Source organism: Clarias gariepinus, chromosome 4 (assembly GCF_024256425.1).
Source record: "Clarias gariepinus isolate MV-2021 ecotype Netherlands chromosome 4, CGAR_prim_01v2, whole genome shotgun sequence".
NCBI lineage: Eukaryota > Metazoa > Chordata > Actinopteri > Siluriformes > Clariidae > Clarias > Clarias gariepinus.
Window position 1 is genome coordinate 14,047,230 of NC_071103.1, and position 9,987 is coordinate 14,057,216.

The window sequence follows — 9,987 nt, forward strand, 5'->3', positions numbered from 1 at the left end:
TAGATGGAGTTATATCTGTTTTATGTTCAAGTTCATTTATTCATTTAATTAGTTTGTTCAAGTTGATTTATGTTTTGTCGTTTCTCAATTGCCTACTACAGGGTTACTCTAAATATTCACTAGAAAGTAGCCTACAGCTTGTTTGAGGCTGGGTTGTTATTAATGTCACCCTGCCAGATCAAAATCTATGGTCACAAGCTACTCCTGATCAGATCTATAAATACTGTCAGCGTGAACCTAATGTGGTCTCGCTGTAGATAGTGACGAAAAAAAAACTTTAAATAGCCAAAATACTTGACATATTTAAATAATATTTGAATAGTTGAAATGTCTTCAGTAAAATCTTTATTGATTTGGGCAACTGTTGCTTTAGTTTGTCACAAAGCAATCGTCTGACTCACAACAACATGTAAAGAAATGTTTATTTTTTTAATCGTCTTTTAATTAGTTAGGTATGCATTGTGATAAAACTAGGAACACATTTTACAGTTTTTACAGATATTTTATTGACAAAAATGAAGCAAATATGGCAATCTGATACTGTAGATCTGCAGCAACTGCTGACATGGTGAGAACAGGGTGGTAGACTTTAAGACAGGCCATGTAACTAAATTATAAAAAGCATTAACCTACTTTCCATTTACACATTCAAACAGATTGTAGAACAGCCACTCTGTTTTCCAAAGCATGCATGTGCATTGCTTGCCAGTCATGAACACTATCATCATGTGTACTTGTGTATACTGTTCAGAACATCACAGAGATATGTAGTAGAGAAACAAATGGCACATGAGATAGGATTAAGATGAATGAGGTTTGCCTTTAAAAAAAAAAAAAAAAAGATTAGTGTTGCTTGGAAGAAAACAAATGCACCATGCCAACAGAATGAGAGGATGATGGAAGAGTCAAAAGGGAAAAGGAGGACAAACCCATTTTCACAATGCAAATCAGTATCATAAGTTATCCTTAAAGGCTATGACATCTGTCATTTTTTGCAGTGAAACCTATTCATAACAGCCAGCAACTATAAAGAGCCAGAAAGGCATACAACTAAACATAACTCTTACAGGTGAAAAGATATAAAGATTATTATCTTGTAAAAAGGAGCACCCATTAAAACAAATTTAAGATTTTTCATTTTAGTGGCCTTTTAATATGCAGGATTAGGTGATGCTGAGAATTTCCATCCATCCATCTAAGAACCTCTGTAGTCCAACTAGGAACCATGGAGGCCAATGGCGCCCATTGTATTTATTCCCATTTTGTATGACTGTGCTAGGACCTCCAGTCAACATTCACACACTACAGTATAAAAAATTTGGGATACCAATTTCCCTAATATGCATGCCTTAAGACTGTGGAAGAAAACCTACCAAGCATGGGGAGAACATGTACTGTACACAGACCCGATGCAGGAATCGAACCCATGTCCTGGAGGTGAAAGGTGACGGTGCTAACCACTATACCACCGTGTTGCCAGGCTGAGAATTTAGGCATGTATTTTATGGATTTGTTTCCGGCCCATCTGTAATGTACTTCTTCAACTCATAAAGATGAGCTATAGGGCATTGAAATACATTACTGCTATAAAGCAAAGGGCCACCCTAAAACATGCACATTTTCAGACACACTTCCTGGAAAAGCTTAAGAGAGTGAAAGGATGATTTGTGGATAGTCTACTAAAAGAAAGGAGGCCATGATGAGACAAAATAAAATGTTAAATGCATTGGTATTGCATTTAAGATGCAGAAAGAAAATAGAGTGGGGATGGAGGCAATGAGTGTAAACTCAATCCTGCCATACATTGACAGCTTTACTGTACCATGTCATATACTGATTTTAAACAGCAGTTTTCAGAATCCATACAGCCAAATAATCACAGGAAGAAAAAAAAGTCTTTATTATTTCATTTGTCTGAGACATTTTTTCATTCTGTGGACTGGACCCGTTTCATTGTCAAAAACTACTTATCTAAGAACTTCATACTGTAGCTCATTTCATCCTCTCAGTATAGCCGGAAGAAAAAGACTATGAGACCTAAATGCAATGAGTTTTGATTAGAAGGATCTCAGTGCCCCGGGCAGCACCCTAGCCTAGGCAAAGCTGAGCTTTTTTCCCCCACACCATTTCTCCCGTCATGTCTTGCTGATTTCACACTTATGGTGCATGATAGCTAATTAAAATTAAAAAAGGGAAGAAAAGGGCCCTGAGTGAAATTTCTATCTTGACATTGATATGAGAGTAGACGACACAATTACAAAGGCAAATTGCAGAAGTTGCTAGATGACTTTGTTATAACAGATTTTAGAGAAAGAGCTGAATCACCGTATTTGATTGTTGTCATTAATCAGAAATCCTGGCCAACACAATGCCACATTTGTCTTTAATATTATGAGAATCATTGCTATTATTGAGAGGAAAAGCTCCATTGTTGAATGTAAAATTATATATACTGTATATATATATATATATATCCTGCTGCCATTAAGGAACACAACTGTTGTAAATGTTAACGCAGGTGGTAACAAGTAATATCCATATGAATACCAGGACCTAAGGTTTCACAGTAGGCCATTACCCAGAGCATTACACTGCCATCCACTGTCTTGCCTAGTAATAATGCACCTGGTACCATGTGTTTCCCAGGTAATCAGGACACCACACCAACCCGGCCATCCAGATGAAATAAAAGACAATGTGACCAAGCTTAGAACATCCCACAAGTCCTGCTGTTCTGGGGACGCTTTGACAAACTCTTCTAGCCATCACAATTTAACCGTTGTCGAAGACGATTAGATCCTGATGCTTGCACATTTTTCCTGCTGTCAACATGTCAACTTTGAGAACTGACTGTTTACTTGCTCCCTAATATATGACACCCTTTGACAAGTGTCATTCTAACAAGATAATCAATATTATTCACTTGACCCGTCAGTGGTTGTAATGTTTTGGTTAATGGTGTATTGGTTTTTATTGATTTTTACACTGTATGTCACTGTGTTGCAGTCCTCTAGTCTGTCACTGTTTCGTGTCGATGCAGCACCGTGATTCTGGAGAAGCTATATTTCCTTACTAACATTCCTTCGCTCTGTGATCAGAAGTATAATAGTATGATAGTAAAGCCTCAATAAAATGACTTACTGTATAAATAGGGATGAATCTGGATTACTTAAATTATATAGAAGTTCTATCAGTTCGTTTGTGCTGTAAATGACATCATTTTATGTGAAATGCAGTTTGTCTCTCCTGTAACAAGACAGAATTATAATACCAAAGAAAAGGAGGTAAAAAAAGGTCCCTTTATCAACCATAAACATAGCATATCATTTCTGCATGAATGAGCTTTAGAAGCACTTCTCCGCTCAACACGCCTGATGAAATTCTGCCACCCCAGCTGAGTCCAATGTCTGGCTAACTAATCACCCTAATAAGGGAAACTGGCCAATTATCCAATCAGGTAAAATGAGCTCCAGCACAAAGCAGCTCTCAAGATATCCAGATAAATGAAGTTTAAAAGAAGAACAAGAAGAAAGCAGGGCTGAAGATCTTAAGCTGATTATGTACCCAGTTTTGAGATGTGACTGAAATGTCTTCTGCACAAAATGATTTATCTTCTGCCTACAGTATATTGTAAATCATTGTCTTAGGCTGTATTGTGCTTTTTAATAATAAATGACATAAAAAAATTTAATTCATTAGATAAGGAATACTAATAAGATAGAGAGAGAGAGAGAGAGAGAGAGAGAGAGAGAATAGCATTACTTAATTTAAAACAAATGAAGTGGTAGAGGATCTAACAGTAACCTGGTTTTCAGACTTAATTTGTGGAAGAATGTTAAATATCTCATATAATTTTCATACAATAATTGACCTCCATATTGTGTGCCAAATTTAAAGGTAAATATAGTTGCAAGCAATGATGACGGGCCCAAGCACCCAGTGCCATCGCTATCCCGAGCCCACCGCACAACCTGTGTGTTATTTGGGTGTGTCAAGACCTACAAAAAGCCATCGCCGTCCGGGTGCACCGCACAACTTGCACACGTCACACAGTATATAGGGCTAATTAGGCCCTAAATATTTGTTGAGTGTGTGTGTGTGTGTGTGTGTGTGTGTGTGTGTGTGTGTGTGTGTGTCATGTGATGTGTACGTGTGTAGGATAGACCACAGATGCTGAAAAAAAAAGCATCACACATCTCAATATGATGTCACTGAATGTGACGTCACTGAAGGCGTCACTGAATACAATGCTACTTAATATAATGTCACACAGAAAGTTATTAATAATTTTTCACCGTAAGTTTAAGGCATCATCATGGCTGACCTATTTGAGATATCACAAATCCCTTATGCTTTAGGGAATGCTTCTAAAATGCTTTAGATCACATCGGCCTGGTTTGGTGGCGATCGTATAAATTCCCTAGGAGAAGTATTTCAAATTCCATTGGGTGCATTTCGGCAAATGACCCAAAATAACTAACTTCCTGTTGAGTTGAGCCAATGACATGCAGAGCGAAAGTTGTTCAACTCAATGAGCTATAAATGTTTACCAGTTTTCATGTGTATACGTGCAAGTGTGTATGAGCTATGCAGCAAAATCTTTTGTGCGGGCCCCTGAGGGCCCCTGACTCTCAGACATGCTAATGGCAGCAGGTTTCAACCTGTCTGCTAAACGGGTCACAGTGTATACAGTGGAACCTCGGATTACGAGCATAATTCGTTCCGGGAGCGGGCTTGTCTTCCAAAACACTCCTAAACCAAATTTAATTTTCCCATAGGAAATAATGGAAACTTAAATTATTCCTTCTACAGCCCAAAAAATAAATACATAAAAATAATTAATACAAAATAAAGTAAAAATAAAACAAATTAACCTGTAGTTTACCTTAAAAAAATAAAAAAATAAATCCAGACAGATAAGTGTTTCCGGTTGTGCACGCAGGGTGTGTGTGTAAAATGTGCGTGCACACACACACACACACACACACACACACACACACATTAACGGATAGACCGTTTAAAAATTAGCAAGAAGCATCACTAGTCACACTCGCGTGAGCGCATACTAACAGGATCACTGCTGTAAAGTAAAACAACAACAACAACAAAAAAAAAACAAATTAAACAGCTCCTCACCTTTGAAAACAATCGCGACAGAAAGGAGTTTGTGTGTTTGTTTGGCAACCTTAGAGAAGGGGGCTAAAGGGGGGCCGCTCGCGTTTACAGCCCCCTTCTCTCAGGTTGCCAAACAAACACGCAAACACTCTGCCTTACACAGACACAAACACACACACACGCATACTCAAAAACACTGCAAGCACTAAGACCCAACAGGGGAGACGATAGGTCTCGGCTTTACAGCCCCCCTCCTCTCAGGTTGCCAAACAAACACACAAACTCTTCTCTGTCGCGACTGTTTTCAAAGAGCTGTTTAAATAGTTTTTTTTTGTTGTTGTTGTTTTACTTTATAGTAGTGATCCCATTAGTACAGTATGCGCTCATGCGAGTGTGACTAGCGATGTTCCTTGCTAATTTTTAAATGGTTTTAAAAATGGTCTCTCCTTTAATGTGTGTGTGTGTGCACGCACATTACAAACTCACACACACACACAGCGTAAGAGAGAGAAAAACCGTTGGCTCACTTGTGATCACACTCGGTGTCAAAACAAGAAGCGCATGCGTGAAACATGATACTCGGTGCTCGTAAACTAAGACAATGCTCGTTTTTCAAGTCAAAAAGTATTAAAAATCGTTGCTCGTCTTGCGGAACACTCGTAAACCGCGTTACTCATAATCCGAGGTTCCACTGTATATGTCTACACACCATACACACCTATGTACACCCAAGTGTGTGTGTGTTTGTGTGCGTACACCCGCATATGTACACACATAACGCGTATACACACACACACAGACACAGTATATACTTGTGTGAATATATCCCTAAATTCACTCACGTTCGTCTAAGCTTCACCTTTCTGCTCCCCAAAAATCAGCATATTTAAATACATAAGACCTTTAATCTTCATCTAAAAAGACTCAAATATTCAGTCAGCAAAACCTACCATAGACCTACCTTCACTCAAACTAATGATGGAAGTTACAAAAAGAAGAATGAGACAGCTGTAAATACTTACACCAGGAAATTGTACTCTACGCGGTGCCAGACGAAATAGAAATTCGCCTGGACAGCAAAATCAAGGCAGCAAAATGTCATGTGTAATTTGTGATAACCATTTCTTTGAAGATTTAAAAGGAGGTGAAATTGTGAACATACTAAAAAGGCAGCATGTGGTGAGCATCTGTCCTGAAAAATCGCAATTTATTTGTCTATTAGTTCTATTAACTAGGACAAACCCTTCCACTTTTCAATTTATATAAACTATCTTACCATCCTTTTTAAATTCCTTTTCCAGATAGAATGCACATAACAACAAGTCACATGTCAACGATTCTCAAAAGACACTCCAGAACAATTTCATTTTAGAAACAACCTCAATCATACACCTCAATTATACCTCAATCAAATATCACTTTCTCCCATTAGGGTTTCAGTCCACTCGAATCACAAATGTGTCTTCTTGTGTTCCAACCATTGGGACTGTCTTCCAGCTGTAATTTCAAAAGGGCTTTAAATGAACACTAGGAGGCTGTGATGGACTGGTGTTCCATTCATGGTGAACTTCTACGGAAAGGATCCGGACTCACCCTGCCTTTGACCATGACTCTAACCCTGACGAGCGGTTACTGAAGATGAATGAACGAATAAATCGATATCCGTAGCGGGGACGCATTTAATGCATTTAATCCTTTGCAAAATGTCAGGCGAACACCTGCTCCTCCATTCACTTATACACACTATATTTCTCTCTCATTTTTATTGATTCAAGGGGGGAAAGAAAAAGAAAATTAGGTGAGATGGATTAAAATAAATGCCAGTGTTAAAACTGATCACTGAAAGGATGTCGCTGTGTATTTTAAGAGATTTGTTACCGAGCTCCACTACACCGATCAGTTGAACGTGTGAGACTGAAAACATCATGAAAAAAAAGTACAGTATCATGCAACTTCCTTTTTCTCTTGCTCTCTTGTGCTTTTTTCTTCCCCTTTGGAGACCTAGTCGACAAGCTTGTGAAGAAGCCTGCAGCACTCTGTGTCCATGATGAAAGAGAGAAGGGTGAGGCTTTTAGCATATGCTGTGTGTGTGTGTGTGTGTGTGTGTGCGTGCAAGTCCGATACTTCATGCTCATCGTTTCTCTTTTTCTCTCTGCCCGCACCCCCTTCACACACAGTGTTAATCTAGTCTTTGAGGCTTCAGCAAGAAGATAAGTAGAGGCTCAGCGTCTGCTGTGCTGCAGTGCCCTCGCTCTACAACTCTCCCTCTCTCTCTCTCTCTCTCTCTCTCTGAATTTTCCTCTCTGTTCTATTTCCCTCTCTCACTCCATTCCCATGCACCAGGACAGTGACATAAACATGGCTTAGTGCTGATCAATGAAAAAAGCTCTACACCCAGGAGAGGGATAAACTGCAGCCCAGACTAACACGTCTGTGATGAGGCTTCAAATATCTCTCTTTAGGTAACGCTCCATCAGAAACCCTAACATTTTATGACATTGCCTTAGTAATACTTGGTGATAAATGATAAGGTTGCATAATCAGCACTTAAAAAATAACAAAAAACAAAACCTGATGGTATAGGATTAATGGCTGCATGGTGGCTTAGTGGTTAGCAATGTCGCCTTGCACCTTCGGAATCCGTGTTTGATTTTCACCTTGGGTATGTTTGCTTAGTTCTCCCCATGGGTTTCCTCCAGGTGCTCAGTTTTTTTCCACAGTCATGAAAATTGGGCTTACTGTCATTCCCAAATTGCCCGTAGTCTGTGTACTGTATGTGCCCTGTGATGGATTGACACCCCACCCAGAGTGTACAGTATCTGCCTTGTGTTTGAAGTCTACAGGGTAAAGTGGTATAGAAAATGAGTAAGTTAGTGGTATAGGACTAATTTTGAAAGGAAGAATTTTTTAGCTAAAAATTGGGCAAAGTTAGCGCAGTAGTAAAGCATTCGACTCCAGTCCATAAGATCCCAGGTTTGAATGCGACCACCATCAAGTTGCCACTGTTGGGCCCTTGAGCAAGGCCCTTAACCTCTTACAGTAAATGCTCAGATGTATACTGAGAGAAAAATGTAAGTTGCTCTGGATAAGGGTGTCAGCCAAAATGCTGTAAATGTTAAATAAATTACCCCAACTTGTTAAACCCAAATAAGCTTAAAACAACCTAATATTAACATTAATTTATAGCATTTATGTTACTTAATATCTGTTTGCTCAATGTCTTACTCCTATCCATCCACGGTTCCTTAAGTTTGAAACAAAGCTCAGAAATCCTTATAGGAGAATGGGATGCAGCAAACGCAGCAGCGTACATGGCTGCATTCCAATAAAAACTCATAAACATAATAGATTCCGTGTGCTTGAGTAACCTGTCACATTTTTTGCAATTGTTCACTAGCACTCTTATTATTGAATGTAGTTTTATTTGTATGCATCCCTAAAGTGTTGTAGTGTCATCTCTCTGTTTAATTTTCCTTCGAAAAAAATATGGCAAAGTGCATCATTACTCCAAAACCAGTGCTACTTAAAGTGTGAAATAAAATGTCAATTGGATGAGAGGCAAGATGTAATTAAACAACAAGAAGGCGGAAAAATCAGTAAATGATTTGGCTCATGATTTAGGCATGCCACACATCGGGTTTCACAGAACAGATGTCATTAAGGGATATGAAGTGGTGCATACCTGTATATCCTTAACATGTCCAAATTGATGATGTTAGTTTTTTTTTAAACTTGCTTTCATCTGCTTCCAAATATAATGTTTGGTGCATTGCATTTTATCACTATTTTGAAGCTCCTCTGTTTAATAAATGATCATTTACTAGCACTGAGAGAAGATCTCTGGTGGTCGCGTGGCAAGCTACTGTATTCAGTATAGTCAATACTGTGTCCTGGGTTTAAATCTCAGTCAGGAAGGAGGCTTAGTTACTCAAAAGCAAAAACTCTAAATTCAGTGGAATTAACATTTTCAAGAATGTTTTGAAAAATAACTGCCCCTATGTGTGTAAATTTAAAAGGGGCGTATTATTGGGCTGCATCAAGCAGAGAAATCTACTAAGCAGATTTGAAGTTGCTGCAACTGGGTTAAGAACCCTTTAATACATTAGCAGAACCTGAAAGGATAGTGCTGAATCGTCAACTACAGTATGTGAAAGAAATATGATAAAAAAATAAAAAAAAAACATAAATGGAGATCCTTTAAACATTTGGTAAAATTGCACTGTAAAAAATTTAACAGTTTAACCATTCAGTAGCTATGTTTAATAGTGATTGAGCATATACTGTGTGTTATGAGAACTCACAGGATTGGGACTAAACAGCTGTGGGACCATAAAAAGTTTCAGGAAAATGACTTTAAATGAAAGGAGCAATGGAAAAATATCCATATTGACCCTCTACCAGAAAGATAAGTCTACCAGAAAGGCATGAATGATGCACCCATCATGCATAGTGCCCACTGTTCAAGCCTCTGGAGGCAGGGTTACATTATGATCTGAGGTTGCTTCAGTTGGTCAGGTCTAGGCTCAGCAACGTTATGTGGCAATAAAAAGTCAGCTGACGACCTGAATATACTGAATTATCACATTAGTAAAGTTTTTCTTTCCTGATGGCACAGTTGTATCTAAGGACTCACATTGTGAAAGAGTGGTTCTGGACGCATAAACAATCATTTTCACACATGAACTGAACACCACATTGTGTGCTGCAATCAAGGCTTAAGGTGACTGAATAAGTGAGTGACCTTTCTGTATAAATAAATGCTATAAAAAATTGCAACCAAGTGCCTGAGCCGTTCTTTCAACATTATCCCAATGTCATGTAGTCTCAGTTGTTTCAACATCTAAATAAATTCAATGTGTCAAATCAACCTAA